The sequence below is a fragment of the Dama dama genome, chromosome 19 (assembly GCF_033118175.1).
Source record: "Dama dama isolate Ldn47 chromosome 19, ASM3311817v1, whole genome shotgun sequence".
NCBI classification, from domain to species: Eukaryota; Metazoa; Chordata; class Mammalia; order Artiodactyla; family Cervidae; genus Dama; species Dama dama.
The window spans coordinates 40,124,512-40,147,117 of record NC_083699.1 but is presented as its reverse complement, the minus strand read 5'-3'; the positions used below and the strand labels follow the sequence as shown (position 1 = coordinate 40,147,117).

General features: G+C 43.1%; 1 protein-coding gene across 12 annotated transcripts in view; it reads right to left on the bottom strand.

Annotated features, from left to right (window-relative positions):
* Positions 1–22,606, bottom strand: part of LPP (LIM domain containing preferred translocation partner in lipoma) — a 723,640-nt gene that overhangs the window by 641,027 nt on the left and 60,007 nt on the right. For 11 of the 12 annotated variants that reach the window (XM_061166808.1, XM_061166817.1, XM_061166813.1 and 8 more), the window contains exon 2: positions 15,324–15,440. The gene's annotated coding sequence lies outside the window, so the exon portion shown is untranslated. Of the gene's footprint in view, positions 1–4,691; positions 5,027–15,323; positions 15,441–22,606 lie in introns of those variants that run through there. The other variant, XM_061166818.1, reaches the window with a different exon arrangement.

Here is a 22,606-nt window from a genome sequence, read left to right as displayed (position 1 = left end):
TGACTTGAGTTTAGTCACACTGAGGTCCCCACACTCCACACCGACATGCCTCTCTGATTTCTGAAGGTCAGAAAGTCAAGCCCTTACATATAGGATGACTATAGTCCTATTCTAGCTCATCCAGGTGACAAGACGACCAGAGTCCCCTCACCAGGCCTTGTCCACTAACCTCTAGCAAAGTAAGCTGAGACTCAAAACCTCTCATCTGAGGTCATAAAATGAAAGAAAAGCCTCAGATGTCAATAAATTGTTGTTTGCTGTAACTTGATGGATTAGTCAGGCTTTCCAGGTGGTGCTAGTGGTAAAGAACTTGCTCATCAATGCAGGAGACCCGAGGGACTAGGGTTTGATCCCTGGGTCAGGAAGATGCCCGGGAGACGGGCATGGCAATCCACTCCAGTATTCTTGCCTGGAGAATCCCACGGACAGAGGAGCCTAGCGGGCCACAGTCCATGAGGTCGCAAAGATTCAGACATGACTGAAGCAAGTTTGCATGCATGCATGCAGTAGATTAGTAACTTTGAGCAAGATATTCAGTGCAAGAGGGAAAGAAGACCCCATAGTTACATTTCAGAATATGAGTATGGGATATGAGAAAGGGCAGAGAATGTTAATCACAAGCAAATTAGTGCAAGGAAATGCAGGGTGTCTGCCTCCTAGAGGCACCTGTAAGTTACTGAGCCCGATGATTACATGCATTTATGGGTCATCATTCCACTTAAAGTTCAGAAAAATGAATAGATGCCTAGAAATATCTGTTCCCAAAACTCTCGAGAACCATGAATTTTACGTAAATGGGGAAAAAAATGTCATGGAGATCTTGTGAATCTCATTTTAGAGAGCAAGAAATGACAAGGGATAAAGAAACGTACGTACTCAGATGACTAAACGATATAACAACACACAAGGGGTACTCTCAGTCATTTCTCCTTTAGAAAATTCTCACATCACAGAACAATATTCTATGGTATTGGCCAACAAATGGAAAATTCTGAATATATATTTCTACAATTACAGTCAAGAAATGGAAATCTTTCTGTTTCCCTAACACATCATGATTTGATTTTTTTTAATTAAGCAGGGCACAGGCAGAAGCAGAGTTGTTTTAACCTATAAAAAACTTGAGGGTTGGAGAAGGAAACAAACTTTACTATTTGATTATCAAATTTATTTTGCCATCTTCGTTGTATGGGAGGCATTAGCACACAGGCTGCATCCTAAGAGGAGATGAAAGGCTTGGTGGCCCAAGACCTCATTCTTCTGGCCCACTTTTTGTCAGCTCAAGAGTAATAGGAAACAAGAGTGCAAGGATCCTACCAAAAGGATACATTAATTAACTGTGCATTGCAAAGACAGATAATAAGAAATTCAGAAATGAAGGAAGAGAGAAAGAAACCATTTCACAACATTTTGTCCACAAGTTTCTCGAAAAGCTTCTCCAGACCCTGCCTTCTGCAATCCCAACCCATGTCCTCTGAGGTTTAAAATGCCCCCAAAGCACAGTTTTTCTAGAAGCCTCCAACAGCAAAGGTAGGAGAGGATTGCCAATTTTTTGTGAATCCTGAAGATTTCCTTTATGAGTCATGGGAAACTGAAATAACTCGGGGGGCGGGGATGACTTTTTTGAAAGAAACACAGTTTTAAATCAGTTCCCACTAATTTGTTCTGCTGTGTGGTATAAGTCTTGAACACAGGAAAAAATAAGTTTCTAGAGTTGATGCAAAAATGGGAGATTTTGTTAGGTTCTGTCAATTGTCACCGTGGCATTTCTTATTAGGATTTTTCTTACTGTCATTTTTTTTGTTAAATTAATTATAGTTTGATCAATGTAGGAGCTATTTTGAATCCATGGGACTTTCCTCACCAGATTGTTTTGGTATTTTAAAGTCACTCACATTCAGGGCCTAAACAATATGGCAAGTATCTCTTTTTCTCTCTCCTTTATACTCAAATTCTAAACAAAGGAACCATCTGTTCTCTCTCTAGAAACATCAGCCCTTGTTTTCATTTTTCTGTTAATAATAATGCTTCAAACTTATAGCATGTCTTTTTCCAACTTGCTTATTAAAGCATTTTGTAGATACTGCCTCACTTACCTTCAACATCACCCCACTCCTGATTAACTGGAGGGTAACGGGAAACGTTTGCCAATTTTTAGTTAGGTAAGTGACTATTGGATGTTTGATGAGTTCTATAGAAATGACCACAGGTGAGCCTCAGAAAGAACGCGGCCATCACCTAGCTCAGCTCTGACTCTTCCACGTGTAAAAGGGAGACCCAGAAAGGAGAAGTCACTCAGTGATCTATTTGTGTACGTGGTCCTCTACCGCCCCCCTCCCCTCCGCCTCCACTGTAAGCAGCCAAGGTGAGAACCGTGTCTTACACATTTTTGTGTCTCAGGTACCTGATGTGTAAAAAGTGCTCATTTGAATATTTCTTGAATAAATGAAAATTTTGAGGGTAGTTCCACAGGTGGTTGCGGCAGAGCCGGGGTCAGAGCTCAGCTCAGCCATCCTCTTACTCAGGGGTGTTAAAAATACACACCAAATAGACCCAAATGCAAAACAAATCAGAGACAATACCAAAGGGGGTGGGTGGGGTACGTAAGATGCAGGCCTGCGTCTAGACTCAAGAAGCTGGTTGAACGAAATCAGTAAGCATCACAGAGTTTGGCCAGTGGCCATGCTCAAACATAACCCACGTGAAGGCTGACTCCCCAGACACTCTGCCTTCCTTCTGTGCTCTGGTTGGGGATGTGGATGTAGCCGAACTAGCCCTTAGACATGACCCAACTGGAAGAAATGATGTGTCTTAATGCCAAAGGACAGCATGTCTCTATAACACCCCTGAGCCCAATAAGAGAGCACCCTCCACCCTGAGATTTCCCCACATCACTCAGGGTAACCCGAGAGTGCTCAGTCTGGGAATCATGAAAGCCACCAGCCCAGAGTTTTCCAACGAGCAGAGAGGTCACTGAAATCAAAACCTTTTTTCTGTGTACCTCACTGGAAATCTGCGACTCATTTGGCACATTTTTCTTCTTTTCAGAACGCCCCATTCCCGACTGCTACTCCTTGGAGCTAAAGGGAAAATAAATTGTTTCTAGAAAAGCAAGTTAACTGTGGGATTCTGTCATCCGAATGCCTTCTACACTAGTAATTCTAACAAAGTCAGCAACTCCCTGAAGAGTCTTCAAAAATAGATTGTCTGCGTAGACGAGAAAGCTAGACGTCCAAGGAGAGAAGGAAAAATACCTTCTTTAAGTAAAAGAAAAAACAAAAGAAATCATATAGTCAAAGAGAATTCAAGTATATTATAACGCGGTTTCACATTAAATGAATTCGTTTCAGACATGAACAGGAAACAAATCAGTGACCAAATGCAAACAAATCCGCATACAGGAGCCTTCAAACAATTAGGATTTGTTTGAAGGGGGAGGTGGGTGGACACAGTGGTGCAGAGGGGACAGAAAGACACAGGAAAAAGGATGGAGTCACTTCAGCTCCCAACACGCTGTGTCTGACACGGACACAGAGGCTGCGGGCGGTGTCTGGGATCCTCCAGCACGTGGTGGGAAGCATTTATATCAAGCCATGCGGTATCAGCAGGGGAATAAGACAGCGAGTACTTCAGGGCAGACAGCTGCAGAGAGGGCCCCTGCACAGAGCAGACACTGCAGGCTGAATGCATTCGTATACCGACAGTCCTTCCCTCACTCACCACGCTCGGCTTCTGGACGCCTTCGGGGTCAAGGCTGTCCCCAGAACCATTTATCATTCCTGCAGCCACTACCCATGGACGTGCTCTCAGTACATTCCTGACAAGTTTGCCCTTTTCATACACATGGACATTTCTGCTCTTAGGCTACCTCCAAAAACATCACCTTGGACTTTGCATACATCCCCGGTAATCCAGCATCTTAACGTTTAACATTCAAAACTGAAACGAATTAAGGATCCACCAAATGTTATTTAACTAGCCTTCATCTCCAAACCTAAGTTTTTCAGGGGGTCATTTGGAAGCTGGCCATTGGGGAGGTCAGTTAAGCATTCATCTGATGTCTGGTTAGGTATCTGTCATGTTGGCAAGAACAGAGAAGACCTGAGCATGCAGCTTTCACAGACCTTGACAATCACCTCCTGCCAAAATCATGTCTGAGAAAAGAACCCCCAAGGCAGCAGATGCTGCCTCTCACATAAGCAGCACTCCTGGCTAACCAATAAATACAATTTGATAGTGGCGATCGGCACTTTTTCAAGTAAAAATTTCTCTCAGAGGATGTTGCTGGCTTGATACTCTAACAACTCAGTTCAAGTTGGATAATTGGGAGCAAGGCTCTCAGTCATGCTAGATATCAGTCTCTCTTTTCCTACAAAATAAAGCAGCCCAATTCAGTAAGCTGCAGACTTCCTCTGTCTCACAAATCCTGTGCCTCGCTGCCTACTGCCAAGCGGTCTATACTCTCCCTCTTACTTTGCTCATCTCCTCTCTCTCTCACATACACACATGCTCACCCCAAGATCCCTCTTATCCAGTCCACAATCTTGTTATTTAGGCAAGCTGCAAGTAGTTCCTCCACAATCCCCATCACTGCTTCCCTGCTTAAGATCTGACACCAAAAGGATTTTTTAGCTAGTTTATAAGAGACACAAACATAGGGCACATGAACCCCATTTACACACAGACCTCACCTTGAGATGAGATCCTCAGGGGGGCTCCAGCAGTCTCTTCATCCCCCGGCCACAGAGGCAGCCACTTGCCGGGACTCCGGCTGTTCGAGTCCGATCTCTACCCCTTACTCTCTGACATCTTGAACAAGTCGTTTTACCTCTCTGGGCCTCAGTTTCTCTAACTGTAAAGTGAGGCATTTGGGATATAATGAACGCCAAAGTCTCTATCAATTCTGACATCCTTCCTTAGAGCTCTGAAATTTCATTAGCCATCAAAGCAAACACCCTTCAAAGCCCTGTCTCTGGTATTGGTGTTGACCTAGAGCTCCCAGGTAAATGGAGATGACTCTTTGCATGATCTTGCACAATAAGTAATAATAGCACATCAATAGGAGCAAATACTTCTAATTTGTGTTTGTTTGTTTATTTCCAAGCTAAAGAAGTTTCAAGCACCACCTGCCAATGGCCTTTGGAGTCTCCATGATGCCTTTTTTATTTTTTTTAACAATGGGTCAGAAGTTCAGAAACTAAAAAGGTGAAAGTGGAAACCACACAGAAATAATATGAAGCCCGAAAAACTGAAAAAATGATTAAGGATAAATAATATCACATCCCTCTTTAAAAAAAAAGTTAAACAATAATGAGAGTAAGCAGGGGCACTATAAAGTAAAAATAAAATCGAACACAGAAAAGACTGATTTGCCTAGGATTCCTCTCAGCCATGTAATCAGCACGAATAGCAAAGACCGTATAATACTCATGTTTCTATTTGTTGCCCTCAACTGACATGGTTGGTCGTTTGTTTTGTTTTAAATAAAATGGGGAAGCAACAAATATATTAAATCCATCTGCAGAAAACCCATATTTGCATGTGGAAAACAAATAAGTGGGTGCCTGAATGGGTGATTAGGCATGCAATTGCCCATCTGCACCCGGGGCCCCAGCCTCCCTGCAGGTGCGCCTGACGCAGGAGCAGAGACTCGGAAAGGCAGGTCCTCCACCATGGAGAGCGACAGACAGGAGGGAAGCCGTGCCCTCGGCAAATGGACTTGTTCTGAGCTGCCCCCCCCACCCCCGCCCCAAACAGTCCCCATTCTCCAGTCACTGTCCCTATATCTTAGAGTTGAAAACCAGAAATAAGTTTTGCCATCCTTTGCTTAGATTTCTGTGGATTCTTTAAACCACAAAGGCAATCTTTTTTTCTGAGCATCTTCGATATGTTCTTAATAAATATTTGTTGCTGCATCTATCTTTATGAGAATGGGTGACCCCTCTCCTGTACTCTTCACCTGGGTCATTCTACTCCAGTCACACTGGCCTCACTTTTCAGCCTCAGGGCCTTGGCAACTGCTTTCTTTCAGCTTGAAACACTCTTCCCCTTCTGGTCTGCAGCTTACTAACTCATAGCCTTCAGGCCTTGCTCCTGTACACTCATATCAGTAAGACCTTCTTAGATCAATGAATTTAAATCTGTGTCATGGCCACCCTCTGTGCCCTTAGCCTGCCTTATTTTCCTTCTGAAAACAGATCACAACCTAAATATTATCTATTTACTCATTGATGGTGGTCTGTTTCCATCAAACAGGTTTGTCTGATTTGGTTCACGGTTCAATTCCCTGCACCTGGAGTAGTCTAGCGCATAGTAGGTGCTAAACACCCAGTTGTTATGTTAATGAGTCATCACAATAATCTGCAAACCACTACATTGGACACCAAGAGTCCTCTTACGGAAAAAGACAAGATTTATGCTCTTAGGAAGCGTCTACAACCGAGTGGAGAAGGAAGACTGGAAATCTGTTTATATAGCAGAGCAAAGTGACATGAATGCTCCACTGAAGGTATAAACAAAGCACTCAGATAATACAGAAAAAGCAAGCTCTCGACACTGGAGGGGGAGTGGGCGGGGAACAGACTGAAGGAGGCAAACAGAACTGAATTCTCTGGAACTATCTTAAAAGGAAGCACAGAAATCATCCTCAAAAATACATTCAGCACAAACAAGTACCAAGACATCTTCAGTTAGCCTCCTTTCCTTCATCAATAATGCTAAGTGAAACAAAAGATTGCCCAAGATAAGTCAGCATTTCTGTGTGCCAAGACCATGGAGAAAAGAAGAATCACTTTCCTCCATAAAGCCTTCATTTCAAAATGGAAATTATTTAATTTGCACAAAATGCACACAAAACATCTCTTCAGAAAATTCCAGGACAACCTTAAAGGGTATCCAGTCTAACAATATCTAATTTCCCCTGAGAGGACCCATTGGTATCAGCCTCTATCTAAATACCCTCAGAGATAGGGAACTCATAACCCCAGAAATGGCCAATGCCACTGCAGTCTGCTGTTAATACTAAAACACACTCCCTCACACTGTCTTTCTGTTACTTCCACCCAATGTTCCCAGAACCTTCTGGGGTCACAAAGAGGGAGTTTGTATTCCCTTCTAGGGCACAGTCCCCCCCACCGTGCTCCTTCCTCCTCCACCCCTTTCTCTCTTCTCCATACTAACCACTTCCAGTTCCTTTTTTCATCCCTCAAAGGCTCTGATTTCTGGTGCCATCAACCATCTTAAACTGCACCCTTCCCTTCCCTCCATCTCTCACTGTTCCAGGACTTTCTTTTCTTTTTCTATTTTTGGAGCTGATCTACTGCTCAAGCAATTTAGCATTCTTTGGAGAGCTGAGCATTTTGTCTGGGGTTGGGGAGATGGGCACAGGGGATTCAAAAGAACATGAGAAGTAACTATGTGAGACCACCCAGGAAGACCCTGGCAGAGTAACCTAACTTTCCCCCCTTGACCTTGAAATGCTATCATTGACATAAATTAGAAAGCTGAAGCATCTTCTGACCTCACTCCACCCCAAGTACATTCAGAATTTGGGGAGTCTTGTGCCTCTGGTAAACCATGGCCCCTCTAGTCCTGTTGGTCCCAGCTGGCCAGCCTGCATTAGAATATGTAGTTTTTAGCCATCTCTACACCTGAGAACTGGATTGCTTGTGTGACCTTGGTGAGACACTTAAAGTCAACAAATCAAAGCATCTCAGAAGGTAAACGAAAAAGAGAACTCTAAATCATCCAGTCCAAAAACTGCCCAGCAATCTCTGTGCACCTCCCCATGCCCTTCCCCATCCTCAGTCATGGCAGACATTGCTAAATGATCATGGTCAGGCACAACTTCAGAATCCTTCTCCACACAGCACTCAAACAGCCACTACAAATCTACCATGTGGCCACATAAAATCCAAGCTACTCATTCTTCAGATGAGGAAAACTGGAGCTCAGAGATGACCTATGACCTCTCTGTGTCTCAGGGTCAGGAAAAGAACCAGAACTACAAAGGTCCCGTCCCCATATTCCTGAGTCCTTTGTCCTCCTCCAACTCTGATACTCTATCAGTGTTCCTGGGAGTGGGGATGGGGAGCTTGCTGTTGTATTAATACAGATAAAGAAAGGGTTTCCCAATAGGAGGCAGAAGCTTCAGAGAAGGCTTGGAGGAAGCAATGCATTTGAGCAGACCTGTAGGAACCAGTAAGCTCTATTTGCCTTTACGCGAAAAAATTTCAAGATTGGAAAAGCATTTCCTGTAGCAAGCACAGCATAAGCAAAGAAATGGGGAGGACCATGGGTGATGAGAGGAGGCTATGGGCTTCTGAGAGAGTTGGAGCCAAAACAGAGGCCACGAAGATCGGTGGGAGAGGAGAACAAAGATGAAGACAGGACAAGATTAGAAGAGTCAAACACAGTCTTTGTGGAGTTTTCAATGCTGCTATTTTTTTTTTTAATTGACTTAAAGGCCTTAAGACTTACAAATGGAAAAACAGAGAAAGGATTGGAGGAAAAGTAAAAGAATCCATCTCCATTCTCAATGGGAAAAAAAAAAAAGCTTGCCCTAAACTGTATTACAGGAACACTTTCATTATGTAAAAGCCTATTTTGTTTTCATGTCATTCTTAGATTACATCATAGAGTGGCTGCAGCCGTCTTGTACCGTATTATGAATAAATCACCAGCTTAATCATAGAATGAGCCAGGGCCCTAGATTTAAAAGGAAAATATTAGATCATTTTTAATAACTGATATAACTCAAGCCAGTCGCCATTGAAGCAGGGGGAGGTGATGTCATCCTAAAGAAGTCCAAAGAGGAACTAGAGAGGGTCAGCCCTGGGCAGGTCCCAGAGAAGCTCCCATTAACAAAGGAATAGCTGGCTGATGGCAACTGAGTGGGATGCCTTCTCTGGACTGAACGATCTTCTCTGGACTGAACCAACACTGACCTCTCAATAGACCATCCTCATGAAACACAATGTACGAATAGCTTGTTCCCAGAATGACTATATTTCCAAAGACCAGAAAATATGAACATATTATGATGTCTGTATTTACGTCTTGGGAGCCATTGAGCAAAATTATAAATGTTAAGGCTTTTAGTTATTCAGAAAAAGATAAAAGCTGGGGTGACATATGCAAATGCCACAGGTCTGACCCAAGCCAAGGGGACAATACAAAGTAAGGACACTGAGACGATGGCCTGATAGAGAAAAGAACCAGAGTGGTTTCCAGCAGTCACAAACTACTAAGGAGATTGGAAATGAACATTTAATGTGCACTAACTATGCACTAAATATCATACACAATTGGCACTTTAAATACACATGCTGCTTTGTGAGCCCAGAAGAATCTGAAAGGTAGGTGCTACTACCACTATTATTTTCAGATATGGAAAGCAGTTTGAAAATGATTAAAGGATGTAAGTAAGATTATGCAACTAATACATGAGAGTCTCCTTACTCCAAATTCCACTTTATCTAATTGTCCCACTGTAAACTATTTCCTATTATGGATTTGCAATGAAAATTAAACAATTGATAAGAAACACTTTGAAAGCACCAAAAGTATTAAAAAAATATTGAAAGCCAAAAGGGATCATGGAGTGGGGAAAAGTATTGACACTGGCCAGTGACAGTCTCAATGACTACAGATCGCCTTCCATATTTTGGCTGCAGGGCTACTAATGAGCTTGACCAACATTTTAAATCTCCCACTTCTATTAATTTTTTAGGAATGCTAAGGTGGGCTCTAAGGGAACCTGTCAACTTCTATGAAATTTACTGCTGAGCTTGGTTTTATAAAAAGACTATTTTGGTGAGGGGAGGAGACGGATACTCTGGAAAAGGGTTTTCTGCCAGACAGAAAGTATTGGCTGAGGTTTTCTGTCTGATCCTGTCAGTCTCACAGCAATGCTGTGTATCGGCTCACTGTTCTTAATACAAATGTTATTCATAACTGCAGAGACACACTGTCTGAGCCAAGTAACACTGATTTATGCAACTTTTCAGGACATGGCGTGACTCAACAGGAGATGCAGACCCTGAAATTTACCTACAGGGACAACAAGCCTCCAAATTTTGACCTGGAACAATTTCCCAAATTTCTTTCTGGAACAGGACACAGGGTGCAAAAAGCAGAGAAAGCACACCTAAACGTTGTATGGACTGATCTGGAGCAGAGACTGTGTGGAGAGGTGGAGGGGACGTACTGGGCCAGAGTGAGAGGTGCCTTAGATGTCCCTCCCAAGGCTACCCCGGCTCCATGGCCTTGGAAGAGTCATCCTGTCTCTGGGTCTTAGCATCTCTTTTACAGCAAAGAGCTCAATCAAGAACTTGCAAACATTTCCACCAAAGTAGCACCAACTGCTAAAGTGGGCAAAGATGCAGAGGTATAGGAGCAGAGCATTAATTAAAAACTTGTGTTCTTCCTCTGAAAAGTCATGCCAGTTTTGCATTCTGTGCAATTATATATCATAGCTTATATTCAGATTTCAAATGGAGTTCTCCTCCAAAACAGTCTTCAAATAAAATTGATCTACAGAGGTGCACTGAGTATATGTACCTTAGCACATGCCATGCAAGCTTGGGTATCTGTTACAGGCAGCCCCCCAGGAGACCCCCTGTAACTGCACCTCCTGCTCTTCAGACCCTTTTGCAATCCCTCCTCTTGACTGTGGGCTGGATGTAGTGACTTGCTTCTAGAAAGGAGAATGAGGCAGGGGAAACGGTGTGTCACTTCCAGGACTGGGTAACAAAAAGGATATGGCTTGATTGGAAGGATTCTGTCTTGCTCACCTGCTTTAAGGGAAGCCAGTTGCCATGTTGGGAACTGCCTATGGGAAGAGAAAGGAACTGAGGCTCCAAAGCCAAGAACCCACAGGGAACTGGATCCTGCCAATGATATGACTGAGTGATGTGGTGGGTCCTCCCCAGCAGAGCCTTCAGATGAGACTGCAACCTCAGGGCAGACCTGGAGGCACCCATCTAAGCTGTTCCCAGATTCCTGACTCACAGAAACTGTGAGATAATCAATGTTTCTTTTTTTAAAGTGCTAAATTTGGGGTAATTTGTTAAGTAGCAATAGATAAGGAAGATAGCACCCTAATCTGAGAGGTCCAGTTGTGGATTATTTTAAAACCTCTTACCAATGCCACCATTTTTCTTGAGGCTAGACAACAGAGCAGAAGAGATTTGCTATCAGGAACTCTTGAAAGGAACCCTTGTCCCCTGGAATGTAGAGATGCTTGCTAGCTTGGGAACATACACCCAGCATGCTCTGATCACCCAAAGATGACCATGGAAATAATACCAGTGCAGCTCAAAATCAACATGATGCATTTGACAGCAGGAGATTGGCGAAAAATGAGCCAGAGACTGAAGCACAAGTGGAAGATGACAGACTCCTACCTACCCAGCCATTCTCTACTATCAGTCACACCACCCCCAGACCCTATCCAGACCTAGTGATCCAGATGACAACTCCATGTTCACTGAGAAGTTCTAAAGTCAGACCTCCTCCTTCTGGAAACCTTTCCCAATGTCCCCAGTTCTTTCCATTCCCCCACCCTGTCATCTAAGCCCCTGGAAACCTGAGTCTTTCACTTATTTACCTTGATTTCCCAAGCACCTAACATGACAATGGAAACATATCTGGCGATCAATAGATGTGTGTTGTAAACAATATCTTTCTAACGTGTATTTCACTTTTATGTATGTCTTTCTCTCCAACTAGACTATGAGCTTCTCAAGGTTAGGACTACAACTAATTTACTGTGATGTCCTAAAGACCCTGAGTTTCACTGATTTCCAGACAAGCACGGGGATCAGGGTACAGAGCAAACACGCGCTCTGTGAACCAGGAGTAAACATCTGGCAGCAGTCTACCCAGGACTCATGGGGCTCTTCATCCATTGGCCATCAGACCCCTTCTACCACACAGGAGCCCACTGAGAGAGAACACAAGAACCCCTGACTACCCTAGGGCTCTGCCCAAGATAGAGTAAAAGTGTATCCATTGTGCTGAGGTCAGGAAATAGAAGAATGTAGAATGAGGAGGAAGGAAGCAAGACAGAGAGAGAGAAAGCTCCACCTTCTACTTTCACAGACAGCATATACCTCTGACAACACATTCCTGGGTTACAGAAGAACCACAGAGCCTCAGGATGCTGGACAAGTCCCTGCTCAGACTCAACAAATCCTTTTGTAACTTTTGAAGCAGTAACGTGAAAGTTGGCTACGCAGATGTTCACACATGCCGGAAACCACTTCACCAACCGACTGGAGGGAGCCAAGACCTTCACCTCTGACGGAAGTGACCAATACTTTGCTTCCGGCAGAGACTAATACCTGATTCTCCTGAGGACCAAAGAGGAAATATTAAAACTGAGAGCCGTTAGCTACCATCATCAACTGTATGTTAGTATCAACAGAGGGAAATAATTTCCTCCCTGACTACCACTGGGTAAGTCGCGCCTAGAGCAGAAGGTGTGATTATCTAATCAAACAAAGCAAGTCCCAAATGGGCAGACTGTAGCTTCTAGGGGATGTCTAAAAGCACTGAGACTTTCTCAGTCTTCAAATCTACCTCCTTGCACCTCCCACTGCCTAGAGCAAAAACAAATACAAAAAGTAATCATGACACACAACTTCATCTCAACTTCAACCATCATCAATGGGCCAGGTTCCAGATCTAGCTGCTTTCCAAGATTGAGGACAAATTACTGCCCGTCCAGTCCTGGGGATGCTGGGGGTGCAGAGCTGGAAGGAAGGACGCACACTGAGCATATATATGATGCACCAGGAAGAGTCCAGGGGACTGCACATTACATTGTGTTATGTCTCTTTATATTTAGGATCAGTATTTTTCTTTATAGTCACTATCTTATTTTTCTTTATATTCTTTGTATTTAAACAAAAGAAGAAAGCAACTGTGATGACCCATCATGTAAGGATCACACTTTACAGGTTCCCAAACAGGTTGGCGTCTATCAATCCACATGCTCTAAACAAACATGAGAGGTGAGCAGGAAATGATTATTATTTCTAATTCTCCAATTAGGGAAAGGAAGGTGGAGAGATATTGTTTGCTAGGGTTGCACATCTAATAATTGACAGACCTTCTGATACTCCACCCCACCATACTCACTGTATTCACAGACTTCTTAAGCCATACTGGTCCCAAAAGCCCATTTCTGTCCAGTCATTTGTTTCATTCTCATAAAATCATGCAGTTCAGCCTCATCTGTGCTAGAATTCCTAAAGCTTTCCAACGGAGAACTAGCCAGTGCCTGAACACTCTCAGGAAAAGGGACAGTCATTGCCTTTAGATTTAGTCTTTCTATCCATGAAAATGCACCATGCACCTACCATGTGCCAGAGATCCCACCAGCCTCTGGGCTACACACACGGGCAGGAGATACTGTCCCTCTTCTGACCGTGTTTTATATCCTTAAAGGCCACTGTGATGTGTGCTGTGCATCCTGCCTTTTCTGGATCCATTCCAGTAAGAGTGGGACATCATTTCCGGTCCTCTCAGCACCACAGTGACGAGGTCAGTTGGCTAGTGTCCCTTTCAGAGGAGGAAGCAAGGACTAAAGTCCACCAGCCTAGGAGAGTTCTGAAGGGAGGGTAAAATAAGGTCCCTAGTCACCTACAAACATTAGTCCTCTCTCTGCATCCTAACAGCACCCAGATATTCTCTTGAGGGACCACCTCTTCTCCACCATGGAGCTGCCATGAGTTTCCAGGCGACAGCGGACAGCCAGTTCACAACCCTGAGGGGAAACATCTTGTGGATGAAGCTGACACACACACGACGGCAGAGCAAGGGGCACGTCAGAGAAACAGAGCCCGGGGCCTGCTCACACCGAGCTTGACGGCCACCCGACCTCGGGGCTTGCCGGCTTCCGACAGAGTCAGCCACCCAACTGTCCTCTCTGAACCTCCGTCTGGGGCTGCATCAGTGCTTTGGAGGACAAAAACCACTGTTAGCTCATAATTAGCTTATGGACAACAGACCCTTCTGACTTTCTTTCAACTCCCTCCTGGTAACGCACTGTCTCCCATTCTGCCACGACACACTAGAACTTTTGTTTGAACCCAAGTACAAGGCTTCATATTCATCACAATTGAATTGGAAGCCCTGGAAAAACTCAGGCGCTGGAGCAGAGAACAAAGATTTACATCTGATGCTCAAAGTGTCTGCTTGGGGAGAAACATTCCAGACCATATTTGAAATGTTGCAGACTGAAATGAATGTTGAAGAGTCCAAGCAGTGGTTTCCAGCCTTTTATCTTAGGTAGATCCATAGGCGCAAAGAAAGCCAGCCAGGTGTTCTTTTAAGATACATTGATTAAGAAAAGAAAGAGCAACAAAATGTAACCATAAACTCAGCCTCACTTTTAAATGAAGTTAGGTTTTACTGATCACAACAGAATCCTCTCCCTTTTGAAAAACTAAGCCATAAACATGGCAAGACATACTATTTATTCAGTAAAAAGCCAGAGGTGAGGTGTTTAGGGACTGGCCCTGGGAATGAGAGTACAGATTTAGAGTTCAAAATAGAAGTCTTGCCCCCAATCCCTCAGCTGTTTTCCTCAGATTCTTCTATAGCTCAGGATATCCCACATCATCAATTCTTTTCTAGAATATGTTCTACCTGCTATAAACACAGAGGAATTCCAAAGCACAAGGGAAAGTTTACCTTACCTGCTCACCATTCCCCTTTCTGAGTGTATGCAACAGGATTAAAACTCAGATCCCCGTGGAAATGCTGCCGGCCCTTTAGGACAGGTACACACCCTTGTCTAAGGAAATTTAGCCTTTCCCACCACAAAGGGTTGATGTGAAAATATACGATCACAGAAGAAGCACCCTGCACAGGGGTGAGCAACAGCCACTTAAAACTACTACTTCCTTTCCTCACAAACACCCATAACACTGTTCACTGACTCTTTCTTGTCGTTCAATTTCAAGAATGCTCCCTTCCACACCAAAGGAGAAAGAAAGAAGCAGTGCAGTAAGTGGCAACCCAAAATCGTAATTACTTCAAATTTTCTTCCAATTTCTCTTCCTGCCACCTTCCATAGGCTGAGTCCTGCCTCAGCTTTGCCATCCATTTTATTAGCATTATAGTATCTTGCCATTCATTGTCCATCATCAATAAAATCAACTCAAGAAAAAAAGGAAGAATATTTTTGTTCTTCTTAGTTCTTCCATCCTAGTTACCAGTGCCCATGATTTAAATGGAAACTGACTTTTAAAATTTATTAAAATATGCATATTGATTATAAAAGGAAAAAGTTCTCTTTTTTGAACAGAACTCACCAGCTGAGGAAAAATATCTTCCCTCCACCGAATGCCCTGTAGAACAATGGCAAAAGCACTGAACTGGAATCAGGTGACTGGATTCCGTCCTCTGTTCTGTTTCCACAATGATCTCACCTGTAGAAATGGGACAAGGAGGTTAATTATGAATCTCTAGGATCTTACTAGCTGTAGAATTTCCCCAAGCTTATGAGCTTGCTGGGTAAACCATACTGGAAATGACACCAGGCTTGAAACCCACAAATTTAGTGGCTGATCTCTGTAGCTCCTAAGCCACCAGTCAGCTCCTGGCACTTCTGTTTCACTAATATGTCTCAGAATGATGAAGAAAGAGAATGCTGGTACCCCGATGTTCATACCTCAGCTTTGGGGGGAAGTGGGGGGATAGCTTCATCATAATGTCAAAAGTGAAAGAGATCAATTAGATACATTTTAGGCAAGAAAAAATTAACAGCAAAATCTGAACTACAGTAAATAAAAAGAGAAAAAAAAATATGAGTTTGGAGACAAATTTCTAACTATGGGATCTAGTAACTGCTGTGAACCTTAGTTTCATTGCCTGAAAAATGACGGTCAGTGGGAAGTAGAGGGCTGGACAATCTTGACGCTTCCTGGTAAGTCCTCACTACTTTATTTCACTAAGAACTAGTACTATTTTGTCAAGAATCCTGTAATATATATCCCAACAGACAAGTGTTCTAGGGTAGCAGATGGTTATAAAATGTAGATTCAGGGGAAATCCACACACCAGAAAAATGACCACTCCCATTTTCACTGTTGTCATTTTAAACATTATTGACCCAATCACACAATCGTCTTGTGAATATGATCTCATTCAAATACCTATACAAGCTCAAAGTAGAGAGGGACATTAAAAATGACCCACTTCAACCCTTCCAACTGACAGGAGGAGAAACTGGGGAGGAGCGGGGAGGTGGCCACCCAAAAGCACAGTGAGAGGTAGGCAGCCCAAGGCTCCACTTTGGGGCCTGCTCCCCTGGACCGAGTTATGGCCACTTTAACGGAAGAAATGACTGACATTCGCTGGCCAGAGAGACCTGCCCTCGGCCACACAATCAGCTTTGAAGGATAACCAGGACTTACACACCCAGACCTCAGAACACCTGTTTAAAGCTCTTGCATACAGCCCGATAGCAAAAAAAAAGAAAAAAAGGAAAAAACTAAGTTGAGAAAATGGAGTATCATCAAGGTAAGTCCAGCAAAGCAATGTGTTTCCTGAGAACTAGCGGTCTTCATGGGCACTCGAATTGTCAAAGCCACTGAGGGATGGAGCACGAGGAGGCCAACAGATTGCCCTGTGGACAATGCAATCTCATAAAAACAAAAGATCCCAACTCCAAGCCCCAGGAAACCTAACTAAGCCTCTCCTTGCAGAGGGAGATATCAATCAACAGTTTCTACAACAGCAGCAAAGGGCAGCTGACTTCCCCAGATTTTCAAACTTTGCAGAAAGGTAAATCTCTCTACCATGGCCCTGGGGCAATGTCTCAGGCACTGGTTACCTTCTCTCCAAGCACAAATGAATGTGGCCCCCCCCTTTTCCACAGTCAACTTCTCTTTCAATAATTTTTTTCTTCCTTTCCATAAAGAGAACAAGCAGTTTCGCAGAAGAACCACTGTGAAATGATTGAAGTTCTCATGCAAACAAACCATTAGCAGAGTTCAAATGCAATTTAAATTACCAGTTGTTAAAGTGCTCCTCAATCTCTTCCTAAGTTTCCAAGGAGAATTACATACTATACACTATTTAATTGGTTGTTTTCTATTTTTTAACATCCATTTACCCCCCCCCAACCATTTTATATTTCAGAAGTGTCTATAAAAGCATCCCTTTAAAAAATTATACATTGTGGAATAGATTAAACCTAAAGATTGAAAAGTATCAGAGAAAACAGCTGCAGGATTACACAGCTCAGCAGAAATTGATGGTTTTGACACCACAAGACATGAAGAGTTTCAAAATCTTAAGAATCACCTGATGGTGTCCTCACTGTTTACAGATGAAGACATTGAAGCCCCAAAGGAAAGGAAGGCTTGGCCCAAGTTTTCTCACTGGTCAGTGACAGATTCCAGGTGAGAACTCCCTACTTCCCAGCCCAGTGCTGTCACTTCCCAAAACCATATGATAGAGGAGATGATGGGAAATGCTCAACAAATTTAATTTCCACCTGCAATTTTTTTCTTAAAGAAAATATGAAGTCATCTTCAAATACACTACTGACCTCAAAAGTGGAGCTGGCCCATGGCAAGTATCTTCCCAAAAGGGAGAAAGAGAAGTAACGCCTGACGAATGACTCAAAGGAGCTTCAAGTGAACAGATTCCTGGCAGGAAACGTCAAGATCCTCTTCTAGATTCACTAAATCAGTTATGGGACACCAAGACTGCAAAATTCCACTGCTTTATCTGGCCCAGAACTTATGAAATGAGAGGATAAAGGCAGATCTTACCACATCTGTAAATGGGAAGGATTTTAGAGCCCATCACAAGGACAGGGCAAACTTCAAGGCTTTGGTATCGGACATGTGTAAAGTATTCAACCTCCTTGAGCTCAAGCTTTCCTGTTTGCAAAATGGGTCTAATACACCTACCCATCAAGGTTTATGCAACCATTTCTTGGGATTCCATGCCCAGCATGCAAAGCACACAGTGCACCTTAACCAATGTTCATCCTCCTCTTCCAGAGTCTATCTACAACTTCTCAAAGCCTATGATTCTGTGGTTCTAATTTACTAGAACTGCAACTGAGTCTTACAAGCCATGTATGCTTCCTAGGTCTGTTAGATGCTGTGTGTCCCCTGACTATAAATTCATTTATTTCATCATCCAAAAATAAAACACATACCTGAAGACACAAATATCCAAACATTTTCTACCAAAAGCAAAGTCTTTGGAACAGTTATCTAAGATGGCCTTCAAATTCAGTTGATGAGCCAGACAGTAGTAAAAACCTCAGTTTTAATGCCCAAGACCTCATTTAAACTGTCCATCAGCCCTATAAGAAAGATTTCCTATTGTCCACTGAGGAAACTAAGGGTCAAGAAGTCAGGCACCTTTCCAAGATTTAGGGGCTAGTAAATGGTAAAGCTGGAATTTGACCTCAAGTCTTCAAAGTCAAGCTCCACGACCAGGGTTTTATTATTTTGCAGTTAAAACTATACTACGGACAGCTATTCTGCTAGAGGCAAAAATATACCTGGGAAAAATAATCCGCTATGTTCACATTTTAAGGAGCTTTGGGATAAAAAGCAAAGTCTGAACTTTTAAACAGAAAAATGTTCACCTTAAAAGCAAGTAGATCTTTCTTGAATGCCACCTCGCTGTTATTATTTTTTTCTAACTGAAGTAGAGTTGATTTACAATGTGATGTTAATTTCTTCTGTACAGCAAAGTGATTTAGATATATACCTACATATATATGTGTGGGTATTCTTGTTCATATTCTTTTCCAGTATGGTTTATCACAGGATATTAAATATAGTTCCCTATGCTATGCAGTAGGACTTTCTTGCTTATCCATTCTCTATACAATAGTTTGCATCTGCTAATTCCAAATTTCCAGTCCATCCCTCCTCCACCTCCCCTTCCTCTTGGCAACCACAAGTCTGTTGTCTATGTCTCGGAGTCTGTTCCTGTTTTGCAGATAAGTTCATCTGTGTCATATTTTAGATTCCACATGCAAGTGATATCCTAAGATATCTATCTTTCTCTTTCTGATTTACTTCACTTAGTATAATAATCTTTAGGTCCATCCATGTTGCTGCAAATGGCATTATTTCATTCCTTTTCATGGCTGAGTAATATTCTATTTTATACATATACATCGTCTTCTTTATTCACTCGTCTGTTCATGGACATTTAGATTGTTACTATGTCAAGGCTATCACAAATAGTGCCTCTATGAACACAGGGAGGCATGTAACTTTTCGAATTATACTTTTGTCCAAACACACACCCACAAAATTATACTTTTGTCCAAACATATGATTTCTGGATCATATGGAGAAAAGGGAACCCTCCTACATTTTGGTGCAAATGTAAATTGGAAAGCCTCTATGGAAAACAGTATGAAGGTTCCTCAGAAAACCAAAAACAGAGTTGCCATATGATCTTGCTGCTATGTTCTTACATGAAATAAAAAGTTCAGAGTGCTAAGTTCAGAGCACTAGGAAGGCATCTGCCAGCTATGTGGGAAGCAGGCCAGAGAAAGGTTAAGAGTGAGCTGATACCAGAGTAACTCAAAAACAGAATTCAAATGTCTGGGCTCATGATGAAACAAATCGCAGGTAATCCTAGTATGAGCTTCTGAACACACACCCCCACCCCCACTCCTGGCACAACCGTGAACTGCCACGATGTCAGACGCCCTGAGCTCAGAGATGCACAAATCAGACATTCACTGGCACCTCCTGCCCTGGAGGTACTGTGTATGGGCCCTGCAGAGTTGGGCACTGAGCTGGACCTGCCTTGAGCTCTCAAAGGGGCTACAGAGGACACACTCCCCCATGACAAGATGGTAGGAAAAGTGTGCAAAGTACCAGTATACGCGGGTGTCCTTTGGAAGGTCAGGAAGAGCCCTGCTGATGCTGACTTCTAAACTGAGCCTGAACACCCAAGAGGATGTCCACGTATGAGGAGGAGAGAAATCAGTCCAAGGAACACGATGTGCTAAGGCCTTGGGGAGAGGAGCTCAGGGTGTTCTCGGGGAAAGTGACTAATCTGGTGAGGCCAGTGGCAGAAAACACGGAGGAAAGTGGTGGGGCATGAGGGTGGAAAGGAATGTTGTGGCCAGAACATGGAAGACCTTGTGTGTCAGGCTCTTGATGCTCACGGCTATTGCATTTTGCAAATTGACACACGAGAAAGTGCAATGGTAGAGCTACTGGAACCAAATCCCCTCCACGGTCAGCTTCCAGACATAGCACAGCTAGGAGGGTCTGAGAGAAAGCTTCCTGGGGCGGGACTGCTTCTCTGTGGGCCCACTCAGCGACGTCAGAGGAGCAGGTAGCCCTTAATGTTGCCCCAAATCCACACCTCCATCGACCCCTTCCTCTAGTACAGAATGCTCACCCATGGAAAACCCGGAAAAGAAACCAAGTCTCATGCTCTAAACAGGATTTCCACTCTGCCTTCAGGGAAATGACAATGCTATCCAATTTGATGAATCAGAAGAACACAGGCTAAACGCAAGCTCAAGCCTCTTTCCTGTCACTCAAGAAGCAGGAGCCAGAAGTCTATCCAGCATGTACTGTGTGTGCTCGAAGCACCACATCATAGAGCTCCAGACAGTCCTGGCACCTCTCCACCGGGGCCTACCTATGAGCCTGAACTGACACTAGTGTGATGTTACATGGAATCCTTTCCCTCAAAGGCGACTTTGCAGCAGGTCCCATATGGCAAAGGCACAGGCATGGCATAATTCCCTTCCTGCCCTTAAACAGTTCCCAGTCTAGAAAGAGAGATAGAACAGAAACTACATGATGATGGGTGCCATAGCAGAAGCACAGATAACAGTACAAATCCTCCACACAACACTGGGTTGCCGTGATTACTTGCACAGACTTGACAGATGAGGAAACTTATCAGCTTAACTGACCTAACAGATCACACAGCTAGGAAGCATCACAGCAAGATTCAAACCCAGATCCCATGCTTGTAAGCGTCACATGGCTACACTTTATTGCCTCAGAGCCTACTGTGTTGTGAGTCAGCAAAACAGAGAACAAAGAGACCAATGCTGGGGGAGAATGGATGGCGGGAAGTGGGCAGTGATCAGAGGTCACTTCACTCAGAAGGTGAAGTATCCACTCAGAAGGTGGTATGTGTGCAGAAGTTTATAGGAAGAGCAGGAGTCCTAGGGATGAAGATGGGAGAGGTCATCTCAAGCAAAAAGAACAGCATGAGTTACGGCAGAAGGTGACAAAATGAGTGATGGGGAGAATCACGGGTGTTCACAATGAACAGGTACTGCTGCCTGATTATGGGTACCTGGGGTAGAAGTTTTCACTTAAATGCCAAAAATACTAAGAAAATGTTATGAATAACAAAATAAATGAATTTAAAGTCGGGAAACATACAGCTGAGTATATAAGAAAAACAATAAATGTTTCAAAGCTGGACTGTGGTGTAGTCTCAGCTTTCCTTGGGATTCTGTGCTTCATTGCTAAGGCCATGCATTAACCTTTCAAGACCTGAGCCAGGGTCAGGAATAATGGGCCTTCAGGCCCTTTCAGGTCAATGTATAGAAGGACACCAGACCCTCTGGAGGTTAGGACTTCTATACCTATCTCACGGATTCTGACCTTTTAGAAAAGAGCTTCTACAATCACTAAATGAATTTCAGGCCCTCACTGGAACAAAGTAACCCCAGCCCCAGCCTCAGTTGGTAAAAAGAGCATGGAAAACAAGATAGAAGATACAGAATCAAAAAATCTTACACCTGATGTTTCCATTTTCCACTAATAACTATGGAATCCTGAGCAAGTCACCTCCTTTTAACAAAGATACATTCTCATTCATAAAATGAAAATGACCATACTTATTAATACATAGGTAGGGAGCATCAACAAGGGATCTGTGAGATTAAACATAAGGACAAGTGTTTCTACATGTGAGGTGACATGTTGAGAAGAGGTGCTCCCCTGAAAACCACCACATTGACAGGAATAGTACAAAAACTGCCCAATTCGCCTGGTGAAGTATCTAAATCTAGACTTGTCAACAATTTCCCCCCCATAGAAAATTGAGCTGTATTCCCGAGGCAAGTCATTACATCTTTTTGTGCCAAATTGTTTTCATCTTTTAAATGACCCAGTAATCCCACTTTGGGCAATATACATAAGGGAATAATCCAAAAGGAAAAAAGAAGGCAATTTGTTCAGAGATGTTATTCATAGTGCTATTTCTAGCTCTTTATATATCCCTCTATTATAGCACTTATCTCACTGTGCTGTAATTATCCACTCCCAAACGCCTCCAAATTATCTCTGAATCCATCCCCAGCACCTAGCACAATGCCTGGCATACAGTAAGAACTCAATAAATGTTTGGTGACTAAATGAACGGGTAATATGAGAGAAATTTTCAAAGGAACTGAAGCGAGCAAAAACAAAACATTGTTTCTAAGAGATGTTGTTTAAAAAAGTTTACCAAAAGAAAAAAAAAAAAAAAAAAATTAAAAAGCCCTGATAACTATAGACTGCAAACTTTGAAGAGGAGTTTGTGAAGCTTCAGGAATGAATTTCAGGTGATTTTGTCTATGATC